Below are 24,798 nucleotides of genomic sequence, written 5' to 3'. Positions count from 1 at the left end.
TATAAAAAATCATAAGAAAGTGGCGGCTATGATCGCAATAAAGAAAAAAAGCTATGAAATCGTTTGGCAATAACTATTTAAAGGTAGTTATTGTAAAAATAACTTCTCTGAGTGGATAAAAACATTATGCTGCGTTGCACTGCATAATAAAAAATTATTACCTGTGAGGAGTTAGCCCGCCACAATTCTTAATAAAATATAACCCATTATTAATTTTTTATTCCAATAATATAATGCAAGCCTTCAACCTAACAGAGTGGTATTAGTGGGTAATTGAAACGTCGTTTAAAAACTCAAACAATCCTTTACAATTTTTTTCCAAACGATTTTTCCGTAAATAAATTACATTTCATCATGCGCTGCTAAGTTCTCTCGTGTAAAGTCAAAACTTTTCAGGTTTTTGGATCTAATGGAGCGCATAATGCCGGTGTTACCCTGTTTCTTTTTTGAAGATTAATAGTTGTATTACTTGCGATCGGTTCCTGGGCTTTTAGTCGGTTCACTGTTTGCCAAGATTAATATCTTTATTAAACGCGAACGACTCCCGGTCGCTACATTATTTCTTTAATGGACGAGATCATTATAAGTTGAGTGCCCAAAGTTATTCTCTTTAAAACTTTTAATTAAGAACCTTAAGGAAAATTTTAACAATTTATTCGTAACAAAATAACCAAAAAATGTGGTTTATTAAAGTGGGAAGAACATAATGTCAAATTGAAATTTACAGGACATAAAAACAAAAACGAAATTTACAACATATTTTATACAAAGTAATTTAAATTTAAATATGCCAAAGCCGAAAAATAAATTAAAAATACCGATATGATCAAATTGTTATTGGAGACCGGTAAATACCCGATATTAATTAAACTAAATATAATTCAAATATTAAATTGGTTGTTAAATTTTTACTTTTAGCCCTTTTGTTTTTAATGGAAATATAAAATTTATATTCTTGTGCGTATGTCTGTGCCCGGTGAACACATATAAAAATCAATATTGGTAGTAATATATATATGGTAGCTGTATATATTACACAATTATTATCTAATTTAAACAATAATTTTTTTTTATTTCAAAACATTTTGCATTTTTTTTTGGTTAAATACAATATTTTTGTATTTTATTTTGGCAACTCTTACAAAACAAGCATTTGAATAACAATATGTATCTTCTCTTTAAAAGACTAGCAAAATAAGTTTCTGAAGTATATTTTTTGATAAAGCTTTTAAATTAAATTATTTGGTTTCGCTAAGGTGGACCGATAATAATTTATATATTTTGTCTTTCTAATATTATTTAAATGCGAGGGGACTTTTTCTATAAAAAAATAGCTGACCGCATTTTATGTCAAAATTATATCAAATCCAAGAAAGTTATGCATATTAATTTTATTATTAATATATACTTGGATAACTAATATGAAAACATATAACAATTTTTAAAAAGTTCTCTCGATAAAAATGGAATATTATTAGTTACAATAAATCATAAAGCAGAAATGAAAATTTTACAAAACTAAACATACTGTAACCCAATTAAATAATAAACACAGAATCTTATGGCCACAAAAAATGCAAAAAAAAACTTGAAATAACTAAGAAACTAACACAATTTGCATAAAAGGGATTGAATTACTTTAAATTTAAAATAACATTTAAATTTTTGAAAAAGGAAGTTTCTTTAGTAATATTTTACATCAATTAAGTAAAGTAATTAAATCCTTCTACAGTACGTTATGGTTAAAACAACTATAGGTTGAGTCTATTTTTAGTACAATAAGCATCTTCTGTGTATTATATTATGGGAAATTTTATTGCCAATTTTTTGGAAAAAAAGTTGTATAGTATCAAGATTTGTCAAAGAGACGTATTAATGGATAGTCTTTTTTAAATATTACTTAAAGAAATCTCTTTTGCAAAACACTAACAGTTTGCAGATAAGTGTTAGTACTGACAGTTAACAGTAAGGTAAATTATTTGAATTAAAAAGGTAATATTTCATAATAAAAGATGCAACTGTACAGGGACATATTACACAGTTTTTTGATTAATGATGAAAGGTTTTTTTTAATATAATTATTGAATTTATATTTACAATTTAAATAGGTATATTTAAGAAGCAAATTTAAATGTTTTTGTCAAATTAATACTCAACAAGCTTTAATTGAACCACTTTTTATAGTTATTAAAAATTGTTTTGAATTAATTTTTTAATGGTTTTTAACTTTCCCTTTATCTTTTTGAGGAATAAAATTAGTGATTCTATGTAAATAAACTTGTTAGAAAATTATTAAGTATTCTATATACAGGATACCTCCAATTTAGAATTATTATTTAGTGTCGTGTTCATATTTACACTATTTAAAAAAATATTCTTTTTTAAGTAAGACCTCAAATATTATTACAGCAATAGATAAAAAACCCGTTTTAAATTAAATGCTTTTTTCATCTATGTGAATATCAATAATATTATTATGGAGATAGCGAAAATTTGAAATCTAAAAACAAAAATCTTTGAGTTTTATTCCATACGTATTTCGAAGCTTTTGCACGTCCGATTACCATAAAACTATATCAGTTCAAAATTTAGCATTCCACTCATCCTCCAAATCTGCATGCGGAATCGATCTAAAGTAGAAAGTTGAAACTTTTTAAAATTAGAAAAAGATTCCTCTATTGCTCGAAAAATATTTGGATAGAATATTCGAAGGTGAAGAACTAAATAAATTAAATTTGTAGCATACTAGTATACAAAAATAATATTTAATTTATGTCAAAAGTTTGGAAAAACAAGTCTAATGTAAAGGCAACTTTTGTTATCCAATTTGTACCCTAAACTTACAATATTAACAACAAACAACATAATTAAAATTACCCTTAATTAATCTCCATGTTAATGGACACCCCTGGAGACCAAGAGACTGATGTTTATTACATTTTTTTGTTGACCTTTTGCTAAAACAAGCTTAGTCATGAGAAGACGTTAATTAATCACCCCCAAGGATCATTTAGCTTAGCAAACAGGAACACGGGACAACGGCCGACAATCAGCTACTTGTTTAATAACCCTTGAAATCATTTATTTTCTTGCAAGTTGAGAAGGAACATCAAAGATTATCAATTTGGTTAAGTTGAGGTGAGGTTCCAATATAAATGGAGATTTTGGTATATTACGGTAATCCACTAATAATATAAGTTTTAACGAAAGTCTAAGAATTAGAAGAGTATGGAAGTAAAAAGATGTTTTTCGGGTTTCATTTGACACACTAAAGGAGAAAAACACTATTTCCAGGCGATTCAAATACAATAAGAAATTGAATCAATGATATTAGAAAAGGTGGAAAAGTCAAATTCTCAATAATATATCACTATACTAGTCTAAGAAATAGAGTATAGGGGTAAAGTGATGTTTTTAGGGTTTAATTTTACAAACTAAAAGAAAAAAAATCACTATTTTCAGGCGATCCAAACACTATTAAGAAAATAAAGCAATGATACAAAAAAAAAAGGTAGAAAAGTCGAATTCTCATTTATAACTATCCGAGTCTAAGTATTAGAAGACTATAGAAGTAAAGCGATGTTTGGCGTAAATTTTAATTTTTTTAATTTCCCAATTAGTTATCAGGGTATTTTTGTAGACATATATTTTTTTAATTAACTAGTTAACGACATGTAATATTTTTTTAAAGTTAAAATAGATGCGTGGCGAAATACGTATCTACATATATAAATATTAGTAAAATAATAATCAGGTATTAAAGAAAATTTTAGAATTGCCAAAAGTCACTCAAAATTTTTTTAGATTAATACAAATTCCTAAAAATTATCGAAAAGTAACTGAATATGACTAAAATTAGTACTCAATAAATTTAATACTTTTAATTATTAAACGTTAGGGATTCTTATAAAAATAGCCAAAATAATTAATTTCCTAAACCTTTTTTTGTTTGATTTTTTTTTCACTTCTTAAAAATGTTTTTTTTTTTTTTTTGAATTACACGTTTGATTTGGACTTAAATAGCTTTTACACAAAACTGAAATTTTAAAAACTCATGGAATAATTGTGCTGATTTTGAGGTTAGTGAATACTGTTAAAGGCATTATGAAAATCTAGAAGTTCAAGAAACTATTTTATTTATTTTAGTTTTATATGAAAACGTTCTAAATTCTGACGCAGACTAAAAAAAAGTAAATGAAATGATTAATAAAAATTTGTTGTGATGGAATATAATACTATGAAAGAAAAGTTGATAATAGTTTTACAAGACAAAATTTTGTATAATCAATTTAAAATAGTGATCATATTAGGTGGGCCATATAAAAAGTGCTTTTTATTTCATTCTACGATTTTAAATAAATAACTTCAATATAAAAAAAAGAGTTACTGAAATTTGGACAAGGTTTAGTTAGTAGATTAAATGTCATCGCTTTCTAATACACTTATGACTTGGTATTATTATTCCAAATTTTTACTTGCAATTAATTATTAATTTTTGCATGCAAAGGAGGATTAAGGAAATATAAGGATTGTATTCGAAAAACTAAAGAAATTAGTAAGTTTCAATTTCTATTTTATATCTCGGATTAACTCTGTTTAGACATTAATTATTAAATTACTAATAAACTTTTAAAACAAAAATAATTTTTAATATACTATTACAAAAATAATTCTTACGGGCATCAATATATTTTAATGTACATTTGTACATTCCGTCGTTATTGGACATTCTATTTTTTTTTAATAATTTCATCCTATTAAAGATGAAACATGTTTTAAAACAAGGTAAAATAACTGTTCAATGTAGTTAGTAAATAATTTGAATTCAAAAAAAGAAGTTGGGAATTAACTCTACTGATTTCTAATTAATTTATAAAATAATAATGAATTTACCTCATATAATGTTTATATTTAAGACTAATAATGAAAATTTTATAATACTAATATAAAACATTTTAGATTAAAAAAAAAACAGTTGATGAATTGAGTAGTCTTAATAACATACCATTTAATAAATACATGTAGTCGTTTTGGGCTAAACCTAGACCTATTTATTGTATAACTAACTTATGAAATCTACTTTACTTTAAAGGCATTTCTTGAACTAAGATAAACTATTTTGAAAAAACTTGTTAAGGCAAGATTTTATATAACTTTGATATTAAAATGTAATATATTATATATATATATATATATATATATATATATATATATATATATGTACATACCAAACACTTGCATTTTATTGAAATTGAACATAACTATTTGATAATATTGAACTTACAGCAATAAATATTGATAAAAGATCCACTTTTTCACATCTATATAAAATTTAGCTTGAAAATACCAATATAAAATGTTTACGAAAATATCTAGAGCCGAGATATATTTATAAAAGTCATTACTGAAAATCATGCATATATTTTTCTACCTATTATGTCAATAGAAATACAAGAAAACATAAAAAGGTGTACTTTTTTACTCTAAACATTTACTTGAGAAACGAAATTAACGCTTATTGTATCATATATAAATATAAAGTTTAAATAGGGACCGCAATGTAAATTTTTCCACGTGTAAAAAATTTGAAAATTAAAATCAATTATTAATGTGATTATCACCCAAATTAAAAATAGGGTTCATATTGTACGTCCTATTAAACTACTCAGACAAATCGTTTTGAGTAAAATGTAAAGATCAAAAAGTCTCTTTTGATGTTCTGTTCATTCATTACTAATAAACTAAGTTACTTTAAAAAACTATTTAGTACTTACAGAATGAATTTCATTTAAAACACGCACTTTGTATTATGAACTATGAAGAGAAGAATAACGAAGTTAGAAAAATAATGTTGTTATTAATCAATCAATTTATGTGTGTACAAGCTTGTCAGTGTAATTATAATTTTAATGTGAAATTGCAGTTTTAAATACACTTAATTTACAAAATAATTATAATGATGATAAATTAATGCATTGTGCACTAAACGAGTTTTTCTAAAGTAGTAATCTGTTAATCAGAATTGGAAATGTATTATTAACATAATTATTTTGATAGTAATAGCTAGAAGTTTGTAGCCACAAAATCAAATGATTTTTTTTCGAGATTGTCAACAAATAATATATATTATTAAATAGTGATTAAGAAGTTTAGTTGTATAAAAACAAAGACTTTTTTTCTTATGGGCTTATACAGAGTAAATTATTTATTATTTTTTAAACAAAAATAATCTCCTGTAGATTCAAGAATTAAGACACAGCAATAATATTTTTTTCTACCTAGCCTAATTATATTATTGTTATTATTAATATAAATATCATTGTCCCTACATATTAAAAAATATATTTAACCTAGGTCACCAACTATCGGCCAATAAACTTAATATATAGGTCTTTACGAAATTTCGAGAAGTGCTTTAAAGATACGGAACTTTTGGACTTTTTGAACAAATTAATATGAAATAATTAATATTCCATTCCTTAACAAAGTAATTCACTAATAAACTTGATAATAATGAAAAATACAAAGACTCTTTTTGAACCTGTTGAAAGCATTTGATACGGTGCCCCACTCCCTACTCTTCAATGTTCTTGAGGGAAATGGGAGTAGGCGTACTGCATGGATGTCTTTAAAAGCTATTTGCACGGAAGAGTAGAATATACAAAAAATTGAAGATATATTAATTAAAGCATTAAACATTCAAATCGGAATGCCATAGTGTACAGTTTTGGGTCCAATATTGTTTTGGATTTATATAAATAGTGTAGCTATTTTAAAACTAGGAAATGATCCTTATATTTTTTATACAAATGACATAATAATAACATAATTTTAATAATAAAGTCATGGGGTCAAGTAAGGCAATATATTACTGCCGGATTTGATCTCCAAAATTGGTAAAACACATATAAACCTTATAAAAACGAGCTATATTGGTTTAATTACTATGTCAAATCATCCGTCTTTTCCATCCACCACCTTGAACAACAAGCTCTGAGACTAGTATCAATGATTCGTAAATAAGTGTACAAGTTTTATATAATAAAAAATGTTTTAAGTAACAAGGTATTACTACAAGGTATCTGTATATAGAACTATTGTTGAATCATTGATAAAATATGAAATAGTTGTGTGGGGTGGTTTGTACGAAATGCTTTACACTAGCTAAGCATTGTATAAAATTACATATTAGTTAATAATTAAAAAAGACAGGCTTTATCTAACCATCACGTTATATAGAAAGCAAATTTTCCATGTGAGGTCATTATAAGTTTTGGAAGACTTTGCACATAAGTTGGCTACAGTTAGGAAGCTAGGAATAAAAACCGAAGATTACATTATACGGCCAAAGATAAACACAAGGGCTACTCTAAGATATTTCTAAATTCTTTGATATCAAAAAATGTTAATGTTTTACTACTAAAAATTAAAAGAGAATAGAAATATTTAAAAGAGAAAGTAGAACATACAACTATCAAAATAATGACAAGTTTGCTTAATCATTTTAAAGTATATTACACAGATGCTAGTGATAAGTTTGGATTTTTTAAATTTGTACCTTTCTTTTTTATGGTTGATACAAAAATTGATCTAGAATAAGGATGACATTTGGAATTGATTGTTGTATAATATGGTTAGCAAAATTATTTAATTATTTAATTTTTGTAACTTTTTGCATATAGGGGTACTCAGTCATCTAGATGCTGAGTTGCAATTTAATTGTAATATCGCTATAATCCTATTTACTTAAATAAACCATTTGATTACCGTAAATTTGCAGTATTAACGATAATATATAAATAAATACATAGTCTGAAAATTATTCTAGGTCAATTAGGTGTATTTGGTAAAGTTTTTTCTTTAGGTTTAGTTTTGTTTTGGGGATCTTGGTTAAAACTTTTGTAATTGTTACTTCTTCCCTAATTATCAGCACTGCAAAGGTGTTAAGTCACATGGGTGAGCCACTACTTGTTATTATTATTTACAGATATTGCTTATGCTTGCTCATGGATATATTAGGGTGGTTTCCGTAAAGAGGCTTTATTTTGTTTTTACACAATGAAATGAAAAAATAGAGAGACTTTAGACGTATATGAAACCAGCCCGCAGTATATTACCCCACTTTTTCATCAAATCAAAACTTGCTAAGCCCCCAGTATCCAAAAGTTACAAAACCTTTATTAATTCCAGACTTTCGCAGCCAGCAAGCAGCAGCGATGGCGTTGCCTTCATATTTTACAAAACTCTAAGCTGTCGACCGTCACCAAAAATTAAAGTAACAAGGAATAAGTTTTCGAGTTCTGACAGGATGGCGTTTATTAAATAATTTTGTTTATACCGTACCGCAGCAAATCAAACTAACCTGCAGACTCTAATTTAACTTAATACTCGGAAAAGTTTGATACTGCTCTCTAATACTGCGCTAACTAATTTTGAGGCAGGTCGTACGTAAAGTTTTAAAATTACCTCTCACAATCTGCTGCATCTCTTTGGTTGCCTTGATTATATTTTATGGTCGTGTAAGGAGCATAATAATTAATCTTTTAAAATATGTTTTGGAAACTTTAGTAGCAATAAACAAATAATTACTTTAAGGGTTTTAGTTTCCTAAGAAAATATATTTTTAGTGAGTCGAACCGTTATGGTTTCTAAGATCTCTTAATATTTACTTCTTCTTACTTTTTTTCTGATACTGGCCCATAAGCGAAAGGCCTTTAATAACTTATGATTATTAAAAAATATCTATTCTATAACAGCTTTTCTTAAAATCAAATTCGATATTATAATAAGATATTAAAAACAAAATAAAATACGCTTTAAGGATTTTTTTACTTAATAAAATAATCTGTAAAAATTAAAATTGCAGGTATATTAATAAAAAGCTTAGATTAAAAGCACAATGAAACAAATCCTCAAAATACACAGTTCTGTAATTCTTATTTTTAAGTATCTCTCGGTTTGTCCAATATTCTTTACAGCATGAATAGGGAGTCTTAAACTAACAATTTTTTTTTTCTATATAGCTACTCACTAGTTTTTTAGAAGGTGTCTTTTTTTAAGTGTATAACTATTTGACGGTCTTTTTATATTTAAAAGCTATAGTAAAATTTTTATTATTAAGTGTATCTACTTTTTTCGACAGGTCTGACTTAAGGAATTTTGAAAAAAAAATTAATATTGGTAGTATTTTTTACCGTATGACAGTCGTTTGTTGGCGGCTTGTATTTTAAAATGATTTTAATTAAAACTATTAAATGCCTTTTTTTAAAAAGGAATTTTTAAAATTGTTTAAGTTTTCTAAGACTGGAAGTTAAAAAAACCATATGTTCTGTTCTTATAAATATTAAATCCATAAATATTTATTTTTTTTTGTTTAACTGATAAATTGTAATTTAGGGTAAAAAGAGCTTAAAGTTTAATTTCATTAATTGGGACATAAGTAATGATATCATACTTTTTATGATTGTACATTAGAATGTTGATGGACAAAAGGTTTTTCCTTTTTACGTAAGTGTGAAATAATATATATTTATTTATATCTTTTTTAATTCTTAGTTTTTTATTCGGAATTTGTTTTAAACTTTAACCGTGACATTTATTTTCTAGTTCTTTAAATCTTTTTTAATAAGTGTATTTTAATCGTTTATGTAGTGCAAATGTGTTAATAATATATCTTTTTGCCTATGTTAAATTTTATTTTAAGATATTTTAAAGTTCAGGAAAAAAAGAACACTAATTATTTAATAATTTAAATAAGCACCAATTATGTCTATTGCAGCGCCCTCAAAATGGCCTGATATAGGCCGAAACTTCGGCAATATCAAAATCTAATACCTTAATTTCATTTGACCCCACGTATAACTTACTTAGCAAGAAGCCTTTACATTAAAGTACGTATGTTGTCTTTTACATTAGGATATTGTCGCCCATTTAACCTTAAAGGATGTAGTGACAATAGTGAAAAGTATTTTCTAATATTTTATAAAGACACTGACATATAAATATTACAGAATAAGCATAAATAAAAAAACCTAATATAGTGCCACAGATATAAGATATTAAAAGTCAGATAACTCCCCAAGGTAAATAATTTATTTATACAAGATAAACAGGATTTTTAATAGCCTTGTCTTCAATCTCCGTTGTCTTTAGCAGATAAAGTTTTTACTCTTATTGTATTAACGTGGGACTTTTATGCTTGTTTCTTAAAAAAATATGATAAGAGTCAATGGATTAGGAATTTTTCTTTCAATTATTGTGAATTTTACGCTTTTGCCTAGTTATGCTTTTAATTATAAGATAGTATCTTTGCTACAATTCTTTAAGAAAAGACTATATTTTTTTGATTTAAATAATAATTAAAGTTTAATGAAAATTAATCCTTTTATTGCTGATATCATAAATTACAGGTTGTCTGTAAAGGGTATTTCTATAATTTACCACATATATTTCGGACCAAAATTAGCTGACTCAATGTACGAAGATATTTACTTTGTGAGTTAGATGATGCTGAAATAACAATTTTAAAATTATTTTGCTTAATTAGTTGAATACTGCTCTTAATATTTGGCCAAAATTTGGTATATTTACTTAGCTATAATTAGTGCTTATTTAGTTGCTATTTTTAAGTTAATTAGGTAGTTTATTATAATTTAATCTTAAAATAATTATGTAGAAGCATTAAGCAAATTTCAATTATATAAGTAAAATTATATCTAAGCTCACATTGAAACCAATATATAAAAATCCAAATAAAATATTGATTAAATATGGTTTACAAAATCTTAGCGACAAAACTAGCTTTATAATTTTCTGCTATATTAAGATAAATATATTGAGTTTATTAAAAGAAGTAAATTTATTAAAAACAGTTATATATTTTTATCATTAAAATTGATACTTTTATTACAATATGATACCCCTCAAAACTGTTGCTTTTTAACTGCTAAAACTATATGGCAGCCTTCTTTATACATTGCTTAATTGTTAAGTTTTTTGACAGGTGACTAAAATAAATTATGTGAGACAATATCTTGGAAATTTTTAATATTAAAACCTTACTTTTCTTTTTCAAACCTGTGCTATTTTTTTTATAAAACAGAATTCAGCCAACTGCTCGTTTTGCCTGTGAGAAACAGGGCGAAAGTAAAGATTTCAGAATTTGATATAGTATTTCAAAAAGGCTGCCAAAATTTTCTTTATTAGATATTATTGCTTAGAATTTAATGGCAGCACATTTGTTAGTTACCTATTTTATAGGGTATTACTTTATTTGATATTTAATATATTTGATTGTTAAAAACAATGTTTTTTTTATAGTTTGTAAAGATTTATAAATTTATACTAATTACAAAAAAAAATTATTTGTAAATACTATTTTAAATTTTAAAAAATGCTGCAATTTTCTTTTATTTTTTTATTTACAGTTTTTATAGGCATATATTAATATTGTGCTAAATATAAGTTGGGTTTTTCGCTTTTTACGGAATTTATAAAACTAAGGCGCGTAATATTATATATAATTTTAAGGAAAAAATAGACAAATTTATCAAGACTAAAAAAACAGAAATAAATCACTAAACACAAATAAGAAAATACAATTTAAATAAGCAAGAGTTATAGCTCGTAAATAACGTAATGTACGTAATATTTATTCAAAACAGTTTTTACCTTTTTTATCTTATATAAGGTACCAGAAACAACGGCAGCTATAAAATGATTATATTTTTTCACGTAGAAGTATCTTATAAGCAAAATAAATTATTTTAATTCTATTTGTAATTTTAACAGTTTAACAAAAAAGTGGCACAAGTTCGCGATAATACCAAAGTTCACATTTTGTACATTTTAATTACAATAATAATAGACCATAGTTTACAATCGATCTGGTCTTGTTGCCTTTATTTTTTGTGAGTTATTTAGTGGTCTTGAGAAAAGCTTAAAAGCGAAAACGTGTATCCCTTCTCTTTGTTATTTTTGGGTAAGTGAATTTTTCTACAGAAAAACCCATAAAAGAAAAAATAAAGATAATTTAATTCTCCACAATTTACTTCCAAGAAACAAAGCACTACCGAGGAAAATAAAGTTAAAGGGGGCGAAATAACTTTTTAAATTAAAATTTTAAAAAATTAGATAGCTGATAAATGTTATTTTAAGGAATTCCAAACTTTTTAGAATATGTAAGTACGTCCATTTTTACATAAATTATATTATATTGGCAAACAATATTCCTAAAGTTGCCAAGAAGCTAGAAGATTTTTTTTTTAATTACCGAGTTGGTAAATATTATTTTAAAATTTTATACCTTTACAAAAATCTATATTGGACATTTACTTGATATTTTACGTATTTTTTTCACAAAAAATTAGTTACAAGTAAATGTAGTCGGTTTTCCAAGGTTGTGAGAGTTGTAGTTCTAATTTATTCAATGGTCTTAAACATCTACTTTGAGGCTTGCTTGCTATGTTATGCTTCTTATTTAATTGACCTTTGTATAAGCTGAACTTACTTACTACTCTGACATTATCGGTCACCAATTCTGCATGCAATTAATATAAATATCATTATTATTCTAAATTTTTTTAGTTTGTTGGATAGAAATTATTAAATTCATGTAAATTAAATTACAAAATAACTCATACATATGATATTTGGTATACATAGTTAAAGATCTAAATTAAATTATTAAATATATTGCTAAATTAAATTATATAACAGCACATATAAAATTCTAAATATTGATAACGTACGAGTTTTAGCATGTATTCGATATATAATTTAAATATTGTAATAACGTCACGTAAATCTGTGTGGCATACATTGTGACAATGTTGTTACAGATTACATGAATATTGGTAACTGCTATATCGTTACTATAAAAGCTGAAAAACTTATTTTATATAGTAGTTCTGTCGAAATGTATCAGTGTACTTGTTTCTAAAAGATAACAGTTCTTAATGTTTGAATTTTTATAGATTATTTTTTATATGTAAATTGAAGTTACCTTAATTAGTTTTTAAAATCAATATTAGGTGGTTTTGGGGCTATTTTATTTAAGTTTTAATTTACTTTATTTGACAGTTTTTTGAACCAAAGCTACTTGATGTAAAAATATAACTAAAACTCATATAAATAGGTTTCTTTTAAGGGTTTATAGTAAAAACAATTTAATTTATGCTAAAAAATATGTAATGGTTTATTATTTGAATAATAAAGGTCAAAATAGATGAGAAAGCTGACATTTCGGGAAAAGATTTAGATAATGCGTATTAAAACGAAGAAGTTTGGTTAAGGGTAAAACTATTTTATGATTTATATTAGGTCAAGTTTTAAGCTTCACGTGTTTCTCTTTGAATATTAACTTAAGTTTAAAATATAAAACAAACATGATTTTTTTTATTTCTGCCAATTACATTAGATCCATTTGATTATGCCTTCTGCGCGCTCAAAATCTCAAAAACTTCCTCAAACAACCGAATTCTCGAGCAATTATTTTTCCATCAAATAATAGCTCTCGCCCCCGAACCAAATATTTTTCAAACGAAAATCCTCGGTCTTTTAACAAAGTCATTTTGTCGTAATTACTGCTTTAAGCTTGGTTTTATATCTTTCTTACAGTCTTTCGGCAGTGAGTTCCGCGACGTATTTCACGAAGAAAAGCACTCCTAAGCTGTTCCTAATTCTCTTTTATTAAATTTTAAATATCTTCTTTATAGAGTGATATAAAATTTCTTTGTTTAGGCCGCAGTTTGTGGATTATAAGTCGTTAGAGATGTTGGTTAATGGCTCATTTTAGGACCGGTAGTAAACATCATTAAGATATATGGACTAAATGTGGGTTGGACGATGAGTGCAGTATCAAGCATACTTGCTTAAAATGGCTTTTTTTACATTCTAGTAAATATATTTCTGGTCTATTATTAGTAAAACAAATTTCACATATAAAAGATGAATTAGATCCATTTTGGTTATGCCTTATTAAAAGTGATATATAAAATATACTTTTTATCTCAATTTTCTGTTACGATATTTTTAATATATTATTAAACGAGTAGAAAAACCCTACTTACTAAAAGTTGTTTTTATCGACATAAGGCATAAAAGCCTATTACCTAATTACATAAACTTTGCCCTTTCTAGAACTTAAATTTAAATATAAATCGCCGGCCTTTTCATTAAAAACTAGTTGAAGTTTTGCAAGCGTTTCAAGGCGCTTACCGAAGTGGAAACTCGCGGTTTTTCTACCCGTTATTTAAGCAAGCCCCAAACTTTATTAGAACTGGTCTACACTAAAACGCTTTTGAAACTAATGAAGTTTTAAATGAAGTCTTTATTTTGCATTATTTATTAAATAATCTCCACTGCTAAATGAAAGCGTTAGAGGGTGGATAATTATTTTCTAAAATTTACTAATTTTAAATAGGTAAGTCTTTTCGCTAAGAAATTAAATGGTATAATTGCTTTACTAAAGAAATATTATGTATTTAGTTAGATAGAGCTTTTAACTTTTTATTATTTCTGTATTAAGAAATTAATTTTTTATTTTTGATTTGACATATTTTTATTTTTATTCTACAAGCTTTTTGTTTTTATTTGCAAAAGAAATATAGAATAGTAGTTATTACAAAAAAGTACATATTTTCTAATACAAATATTAAAAAAAAAGATGTTTAAATTAGAGTGCTTAATATGTAATATAATAAAAAATATATATCCTAAAGAAAACGAAAAAAATACCATATAAAAAATATATTGGAAATAATAAAAATAAAAAAATACAGATGAAAAACCCAATAATTTCAATTTAATTATTTACATAAATATCACTTTTACATAGAAAAATATTTTGCTTATAAATGTATGATAATAAATCTCTTAGATAAAAAATTAAATACCATTACAAATTCATTAAAAATTGATATAAGCTATTTTGACAATACCTTAAATATTTATTAAGGATTCTACTTGCTCATTGTAAAATAATAAGTTATACAATTCTTCTTATATTAGTATTCGTAGTTTAGTCTACATACTTTTTAGTTTTTAACTAAACTTGATAACAAAACAATATTATTATTTTCTGTGATATTTGCTTTTAAAATCAGTAATAGAGAAATAAGGTATTTAATTTTGTTACCTATTTAATAACAAAAAAGTTTAAAATAGGATAAATTATTATAAAAAAGTGTTCTGATTGCAAATAAGTATAAAAAAGTTAACTTAGCTAAATACCATGTTTAAGATATTATAATGGGGAGATAAACAGAAAGTATATTAAATTAGTGTATATAGAAAAGAAACAGGATTAATTTGCTTTAGATCATTTTCGAGATTCTGCAATCAGACCCGGTACCAACAATTAGTGCAGTATTGAGCTAATTAGATTTGAACCTAATAAAGTAGATAAACTAATATTTACCTACTACTGTTTATGCAGAACTAAAGCCAGAATTCTAACCCTATTTTTGACCTAAAAGATGCCTTAGACCTTTAAACATTGTTTTAAATAAAACATTTTTTCTATTAATTGATTTTTTTAAAGATTTAGCCAAACTACATTTTGTTATTTTACAAAAAAATAGTATAAGGAAGGAACTACAGGAAAATTCAAATTTTCCAATAAGTAATTAGCGTTCAGTATACCTCTGACTTTCAAAATCTTAAAAACTAGAAATTTTTCAAAATTATCGCGTTTTGCATTTTTAATCAGGAGGTAATTCACTATAATAATTTTTTTTTTTGAATTGATAGTTTCATAAAATCCCATATTTTGTAAGCGTGGTTTTCTAAAGCACTAGAATAAATTTCATATATTACACAACATAATTGCTTTTAAATTTGATAGTTATTTTGTCAAATAAAGCCTTGTACAGTGTAAAGTTTTTTTTTAATAGAACAAGGTACAATACAAAATATAAAGAAATAGAAAAATATTCAATTTAAATTTCACGTCTGTCATTCAATCAAAAAAAAATCATTGATATTCTCTTTTTTTATCACCGAGCCCTGTGAAAAAGTGAGTATAAGAAAAAGTTCAGCATCGGAATCTCAAATCGAGTAAATATTTCTTATTTTTCCCACATTCTGCCCTATAGATTTGCGGTTATTTCCCTATCTGACATTTTAAACGTATATGTTTATTTATTAGCCAATCGAACCAGATATATGCGCGTTCGAGAAACTGTTTTCCTTATTTTATAGTTAATAGGTCACAGTTTACGAGCAGTAGTTTAGGAGTTATGGTTATATTAGTTATACTTATATTTTTATTTATGTAAAAAAATTTGAAATAAAAATAATTATTGTTATTTGAATTAAAAAGAATTTACCAAGTTTTTAACAATATACTAATCATATATTTTTTTAGTTTTATTATTAGTTTTCTTATAATCAGATTCTAAGTAAATAATGTGGCTCATTGAAAAGCATAAATTTCAGCATACATAAAAAAAATCACAAATTTGTTAATTTTATGATTAGGCAGACTATATGAAGGTTATTTCCCAATCTTTCATTATTTGAGGGAGACTAGCATCTGCAATTTATTTAAAACTAACGGTATTATTCAAGTTATGCCTATTTTTTTTTAATTAAGCTTACATTTTTTAATTAAGAACACATTTAGTTCTATAAATTTGAAAGTAGTATTAAAAATATCCTTTAAAAAAAAATAGTTAGAAAGAGTCAGGAATCATTTGATATCTAAAAAAGACCTATTAATATAATAATAATTATTATTAATACTATCGTAATAAATATCAATTTTATTCTCACATTAAAAAAAAATGTAAACGTCAGAATTAAATAAAAATGTGTAAAATTTAAAGCAATTTTAGCAAAAAAATAAAAAGATTGAATTCCATTAAGATATTGTGCTATTTTTGCTGCTTAATTTTATTTTTTTTTCTAAAAATAATACCTGCGAAAATCGAGTTGTAGAGCTGTAACTAACTTTATTGTGACAAACTTGTTTACAGAAAGTTATTCTCATTATTAGTAATGAAATTTTGTGAAATTGATTCAGTTTAGGGTACAAATATGTAGAAGTGAAAATCCGATTCTACAATTTAATAACGAATAGTGTGATTGGCAATAACCGTGCAAATATGAATCTAAATTTCAGGTATAAATTTCAAGTATAAAGCCAATATAAAGCCAGCCGTATAGGGAAGTTATGTTAACGCTAGAACTAATTTAAACAATTTTCGAAAATTATAAGTGAGCGAGTAACAAATAATAATTTTGTGTTTAATAATTTTGATTTTAATTATTTCTTAAATATTCAATCGCCAGAATTACGGCACTGTACTTCTATACTCTCAAAAGTTAAACTTACGTATGAATAATCTCTTATGGATCCTTTTTTTATTCTAGACCAAGTGACATTTATTTTTATTTAATTGAAACATTTGATGTGCTAGATCTAACTTACAATATATACCATAAACCTATATACCTAGCGAAGGAGTAATAATATTTTAAATAATGTTAAAAAATTTAAATCTTCTGAAAAGTATATTAATTTAAAAAAAGCTCCCTTAATTAGATGATACTACTTTCGCTTAAAGGGTTAAGAATTGCGAAAAAATTAAAGTATCATTTTAGTGTTACGAAGTTGCTTTATTAACAAAAATATTTGACTTGCTGTGAAACTTACTTGCACAATAAACAGTTATATCTTGGAATAGGGTTTTAGCGTATATATATTACTTTTTTTTTAGTTTAATGTTATTCATATTTAATTTCATCTATTACTTTTTTAAGGATTATTATTTTCAAGTATAGATGTATTTTTATTAAAAAAAGAAGGAATGGTTAGAATCAACTTTATTCACGGAGTCTTGGAGTTTTAGTAGCTAGTATAAAAAATATTTATTAAAATATCAGTTACATGTGAGATTTGTCTACAGGAATAAATGAAAACATAATTTTTTATATAAATTTATAGTAAAATTAACCTACACATAAAATTAACTTATATGTATAGGATGTCCCAAATTCATAAATAATATAAAAAAAGAGAAAAAATATCTTCAAAAAAAATTTAGAAAAAGGAACAAAACGCAAAAAACAATTGGTGGATCTAAAAAATAACATTTCTGCATATATACTTTAGTTGCCCTTCATAACAGTGATTTAAAATTGATAATGCGACGTTTCGTCCTTTAGCATCTTTATCATTTTTGATTTTTTTTTAACTTTATTAAAGGCCGTATACCAAAATAAATCATAAGTTTTCATAACAACTTGTTTTTAATAATTTAATGCTAATTTAAAGTTAATCATAAGACGTTTCATCTTTTACAAGTGGTTTTATTTTTCTTTTATGATTTTGAAAATCCGAATAGTTACTCTCGACTTTGAAATACTCTGCATATATAATTTTTAATATTCTTTATTAACATCAATAAAAACCAAACTAAAAAATTTAAAAAACTGTTCTTTTTAAAGCTATTAATTACTTAATCGCCTTTTTAAATAGACTTTATTATTCAGTGTTTTAAAAAAATTTCAGAATAAAAATATTTTTAGACCTATATAAAATGTTAACAAATTCTTAGCCAAAAACTATTATAATTTAGATTAGGATTAATATAAAGGACTTCATTCGACAATAATGTCCTTCATCTAGAACTAGTCATAAGCATTATTTAAAGCATTATAAAGTTTATATATCTGGTTAGAATACGGAATATTCAAACTATATGCGAAACATTATCTGATCATATATACCAAACTGCAGAGATTCCAGAAATACCAAATTCTCCAGACTATGGGTTTATATGCATACTTTATAACAAGCATGAAGATGAAGGTGTGATTCATAATAAAACGTTAAAATGCAATAAATGGCTAAACAATTATTAAATCCTCTGAAAGCTAAGTTAAGTTACTTAGATTTATTTAATTTACTCTTGTTATTAAAATATAAATTTCCTGAAAATAAATAAATCCTTCTAAATTAATAACTGTAATTTAAAAAAGATTAAAAATATATTAGAATTCAATTCTGGAACCCATTGGTCTTCTACGTACTACAGAATTTAGTAAACATTATGTACTTTGGCAAGAATAGCGTATAATATTACGTATAAAATAAGTTATATAAAAAAAATAAATTTAAATATAAAAAAAAAATAGCTTATAAACCTTAGTGGCCTAACTAATTATAATTAATTCACATTGTTTGTATAAAAACAATTTCGTATAAATCATTAAAATTAAATAATTCCGGGTATATTTTACTGTATTTTATGTAAAATAAACACTGCATTTATATGCCATAATAAACTTCTCATCGGAAGTTAACATTTTAAATAAAAATAGATTTACATTGAGGTCTGGAAACGTAGTTACCTTCGACATAGAAACAAATGCCATTAAAAATTCATCCACGTGTTTATTAGTGAATGCGTTTGTATTTAATTGCATCGTTCTCGGTTAATTTCAGAGCGAAAAGTAATAATTTTGCATTTTATGATTCAATTATAAAATGTCAATCATTCTTTTTTTTTAAAGAATAGATTCACATTTTTTTTAAATTTTGGCTATGTTTGTTAATTTCTGATTATTTTATACGTTATAAAAACTCTTTATTTAATTTTATAAATTCATTTTGTTATATATATTCACACTATCTCACTAATCAACATTTCATTCTTAGGCAACTAAGTCTAGAAAAATGTCTATATATAGAATTGAAGATTCAAAGTTTTTCTAAAATTTTCTAGGAGGCGTTTTATAAAGATAGAAAAATATATATAACACGTTAAAAAAATACAGTGATATAACTTATATAGAGACAATTAAATTATTGTTTTCTTCAAAAAATAATAATATTTTATTTTCTTTTTCTATGCTTATAAAGCATATACTATTTTTAAAAGAATAGAAAATCTAGCTTTTCTTAAAAGAAATTAAAAAAAGGCATTTTATTATTTGCAAAACCGGTAGGATAAAGAACATTTGAAAAATACGAGATATATTAAACTTTGAAAGACTGACTTTATTAGTTCAAAATATTTAATTTTAAAATCAAAATAATGAGCAGTATGGTAGAAAAAAATTAATAATTTTGTAGTATTTTATATTTAACAAGATTTTTAAGCAATGAGCAAACATCGGTCAATAGTATATTTAATTATTAAATTAAATCACTGCAGTTTTATTATCAATATATGTAAATTGTTCATTTTAAAGAATCTTAAACAAAATTAAATCTTTTCATTAAATTTGCTTGGATTGGCTAATAATAAATGAAATTTTTTAATTAAAAAATTATTAGGCTTCAAGGGTATACCGGGTATATATCATCTATATTTAAAAATCAATTTAAGTATAACAATATAACTATCTTGTGTTTATTACTCTTACAAGTATTTTTATATTTGTTAAAGTTAACTTGTTTTAACGTATAATTTTATTTAAAAAAATATGGTAATTTATACTTATTATTTACGCCACGATAGTTACGTTCTCAATTAAATACGTTGATTTTTCGCTAAAAAATATAAGCTCGATTTTCATGACGGTTTTTAGTAGTTTTTTTGACCGGAATTGTAAATCGATTTTTCATTAGTCCCATTATAAGTAAAAAATGTCTTTCAGATTTGATGTTTAAATGACATAAAGACATTATTTTTTAATTTTATTTTTAGAAGCGATGGAATTATGATGTATGTTGCTTGTTCTTAAATACATATTTTTCTATACTACTATATTATATAAATATAAATATCTAAATCTATGGTCATATTACGTAATTTAAAGTTTATTACAAAACGCTTGTTCGAGATACTTCCTCGTAATATTTTGTTTTTCGCAAAACTTTATCATTCAGGTAATATAATATTAATGTGGCTTATTAAGTTTAAAACAAAAACAATGAAAATAAATAAAAAATTAAAAGCATGTATGCTTCCAACCCATAATACGACTTAATGTTTTCATAACAAGAGACTTTGAATATATTTATTGCGCCTGATTTTTCAACGTATGTTTGAATTACCAAAAAAGTGTTTTATAGATATTTCGATAAATTATATTGTCATCCTCAGGATACTAAAAAAAATGTTATGATAAAAACTACTTTTTAGAAAGTACATTAGCATAATAATAATTAATAAAAGAATAACTTAAACATTAGAAAAAACTGCGCTTTAATAAATTAAAAAATGATTTTTTTTAAAGAATTAACAATAAATTTAAAATAAAAACTAAATTACTTGAGTGCCTTACCTATAATTAAAATAATATTCTCACTTAATAATAAATCAGAATCAACAGGATTAACCAGATCATAAACACTAGTAGCCCTGTTAAGAATACTTTTACCGCTATTATGTATTATCATTAAGAGGTGATCAATACCTTATTTTAAAATATTCTTATACAGCCTAATATTACTTTCTTTTAAAGTAATATTAGGCTACAGTAATACAGTATTTTATTTGTTTTTTATTTGTTAAATTTCTTAAATCTCTTCAACCCAATTTAAGTAAATCAATTAATAGGAGTTTTTTTAATTTGAGAAATATTCCATTTATTTAATTGTAATTTTTAAAGAGCATTGCATCATTTTCATAAATTGTTTATTCTTTAAACAGATACACTATATATAGTCCTTAGAATAATTATATATAAACAATAAATATGTAAAGGAAAACTAATACTGTAACTGAGAACAATGTAATATTTTACAGAGGGATGATATAAGATTGTCGTTCCCCTTAATAAAAATGCAGTTTGGATATTAGTTAAAATATAACAAGTATTTGTAAATACATAAAGCATTGCACGGTGATCAACATAAAAATATATATATTTGCATAAAAAATAAAAGTATAGAATCAAGTTATACAAGGACAATCCAATATTTACAATTCTTTTAAATAACTTTACATAGTGAAAGTCTAAATTTTTAAGCATATTGTTTAGTGTAAATTGTATAGATATTAAGAAAATATGCAAAAAATAATGATAACATTTTATTTTCCATGCGCATACAAAAAAGCATTAATAAAAATCATCATCGTCATTTAATGATTTTTATTAAAAACTTGGATTTGCAGCAAAAATTTATAAAACATTGAAATTTAATATAAAAAATATATAAAAATATATAATAATAAACTTATGTGAAAAAGTTAAAATTAAAATAAACTGTATAAGTAGGTAGTTATCTCTTTTCAATTAATTTTAAATTTAACTCTATTATTACTTTTAACATGTAACTTATTGTTTTCTTCTCTTTCTATTTTAAATTTAATTTAAGTATAGGTTTGGAGTTTTCAAAAAATTATGAAAATTGTCTCATTCTCATCTCTATTCAAAATTAAAAAGACAATCTTCTAACTTTTTCTTTACGGAGTATATTGTTACAATGGTAAATTTTGCGTTGTTGTTAAAATACTACAATAATAGAAAGGACCTATTTTAAACAAAAGTATGATAAATTCTACTCTCTAAGACATATAGAGGTAGAAGAGTCTTAATTATAATTAAACTAGTTTGCTTCTTTGCCCGTGTCAAAAATGTAATGACTTAGTTGCTCAATTTATTTTAAAGACCTTCAAAATCCAGTCTTAATCTCTTTTGTCAATTATGCAACACTACATATTGGAGCCACAATCAAAACTATGACAGGACCCTTAAATATAGTTGGCGAAAAGTATAAGTGAATTAAGTATGTTTGTTTTAAATAATTAATTTTAAGCATTTGTTCACTTTTGTGTCAGTTCTCCTTTTGATTTGTTCAACGTGATAAGCATTACAAGTCAGATGATAATAGTTAAGTAAGGAATCGAGTTGTTAAATAGTTAAGTTTGGTCACTATCTAACAGGGGGGAGGAGGATTTTGATAAATTTAATGCAAATAATAATAATTTGCTTATAGTTTAGTGCAAAAATAAGTATAGAGTTTGAAAGAAATATCCAAGAGTATTAAATTCAAGTCAAAGAAATCAGCCTGCTTATTCTCTCAAATTATTAAAACGTTTTTTGTGTCAATTTTATACTAAGTAAATCCGCTCTGAAAACCTTTCCGCCCTATAAACTTATGACTGATTGCAAAGAAAATTGTAGAACTATTGAAAAAAAGCACTGAAAGGAGTTATTTAAAACCAATGGTTTATTATATGAGAGACAATAAGGGTTCACGAGCTCACAATTTCGTGAATTATCATTACAGTAAATGTATGTAAAGTTAAGAAGAAATATGCTTGAGTGTAAGTTGGTCCGTGCTTTTATAGACTTAAATCTTACGATATATATATGCCTATATAATGCTCCCTATATCAGAATCAAAGACATTTCTTCGTTATCATAGCATTCTAAAATTTACAAAAATAAATTAGTTTATAGATAAATCTAGTATAGGTTTAAAATTAAGAATAATATTTTTTTTTACTTTTTTAACTCAAAAATGCATATAATCTTGTTTTTCCCTTGGCCACATTTTTTAATTTGTGACGTCTTGTATAATATTTACAATAGGAAGATATTTATATTTTTATTGAGTTGTATTATATGATGAAATATTTAAATTTTAAAGCAAAAATTGATCTCAATAAATTTACTTGTGAAGAAAAAATTGATAGAATAAATATTTTTGCATTTAGGAAATCATTACCAGAAAATAATTTATCTTGCAATTAGACTAATAAGTATTTTAATTATTAATAAAATGCTTATATAATTTTTTTAATTAAAAACCCCACCCAACTTTAAATGGTTCTATTTAAAAATGTCAGAATACTTTTTGGAGTTTCACACTGATACTAGCAATAGATTGGGTTAAAGAGAGTAAAATATTTTTTTCTCATAACTTTTAATTTACTAAAAAGATAAATTTAACAAAATAATTAATATAAAAAAGATTTCAAAAATTTTAAATTGCATAACTTAATAAAATATGACTCTGCTTTCTTAACGACATACTTGTTACAGGTAATATAGTTGTTTGAATAAAATACAATAATATGCGTAAAGTTAAGAATATTTTCTTAAAAATAAAACTTCCATGAAATACCAATTTATCAGAAACTTTGGTTAGTAATATATGTACCTCAATTAAGTCCATGTTTAATTTATTTACATCCTGCAAAAAGTCACAACGAAATCTTAGTCAATAAACAAGTAACATTCACAACTGTCACCATTAGACTTTATTTAAATTATGAAATATTTTTAGAGAAAACTTCAAATAAAGTTCAAAGTTTATTTAACTCGACCGTCCTTGACTTAAGCGTCGCGACGCCCGACGACTGAAATGTCGAGAACCGACGATCGCAAAATCGCAAAACGACTGAAGAAGGTTCGCGCCCGTTGGATGAACGGCATCAGTGCGAATTGCCTGACGTTTAGCATGCGCTTCCAGTTTGGGCACAGCGACTATCTTTGACGGCTATGGACTATGGATGCCGCTCCGCTACATAAAAAGTGCATTATAGATTATACAGTCTTAGTATATACCTAAAGGCAAACTAATTTATTTTAAAGTAAAATTGAAAACTCAATCCAATTTAAATACTTAAGATAAGATTGCTCTACTAAGGAGGTGCAAACTAAGATATTGCCCTAATAAATATAGAAAAATTTTCAATTTTCACCATTTATGATACAGCAAACCGAGTCAGCTTATTATTTTCAGCATAATTAGTTCTGTAAAAAATTCGAAAGTAATTCTTGTTAAAATAATCAAGAGATATTTTAAAATAATTAAAATATCCTACATTAATAAATAAAAATTTGTTTGACAAAACAAATTAATAAATTTTTTTCGTATTTTTCGATAAATTT

At 24.8% G+C, this 24,798-nt stretch overlaps 1 protein-coding gene across 1 annotated transcript in view; it reads right to left on the bottom strand.

The window, feature by feature from the left end:
• The window catches only part of LOC126739779 (uncharacterized), a 177,869-nt gene extending 153,557 nt beyond the window's left edge, over window positions 1-24,312 (bottom strand). Inside the window, exon 1 of the mRNA XM_050445592.1 lies at window positions 24,065-24,312. The gene's annotated coding sequence lies outside the window, so the exon portion shown is untranslated. The remainder of the gene's footprint in view (window positions 1-24,064) is intronic.
• Between the last annotated feature and the right edge of the window lie 486 nt (window positions 24,313-24,798).

This window comes from Anthonomus grandis, chromosome 8 (assembly GCF_022605725.1).
Source record: "Anthonomus grandis grandis chromosome 8, icAntGran1.3, whole genome shotgun sequence".
In the NCBI taxonomy this organism is placed as follows: domain Eukaryota; kingdom Metazoa; phylum Arthropoda; class Insecta; order Coleoptera; family Curculionidae; genus Anthonomus; species Anthonomus grandis.
Note: the sequence above shows the minus strand (reverse complement) of the source record. Positions and strands in the feature narration are given on the sequence as shown.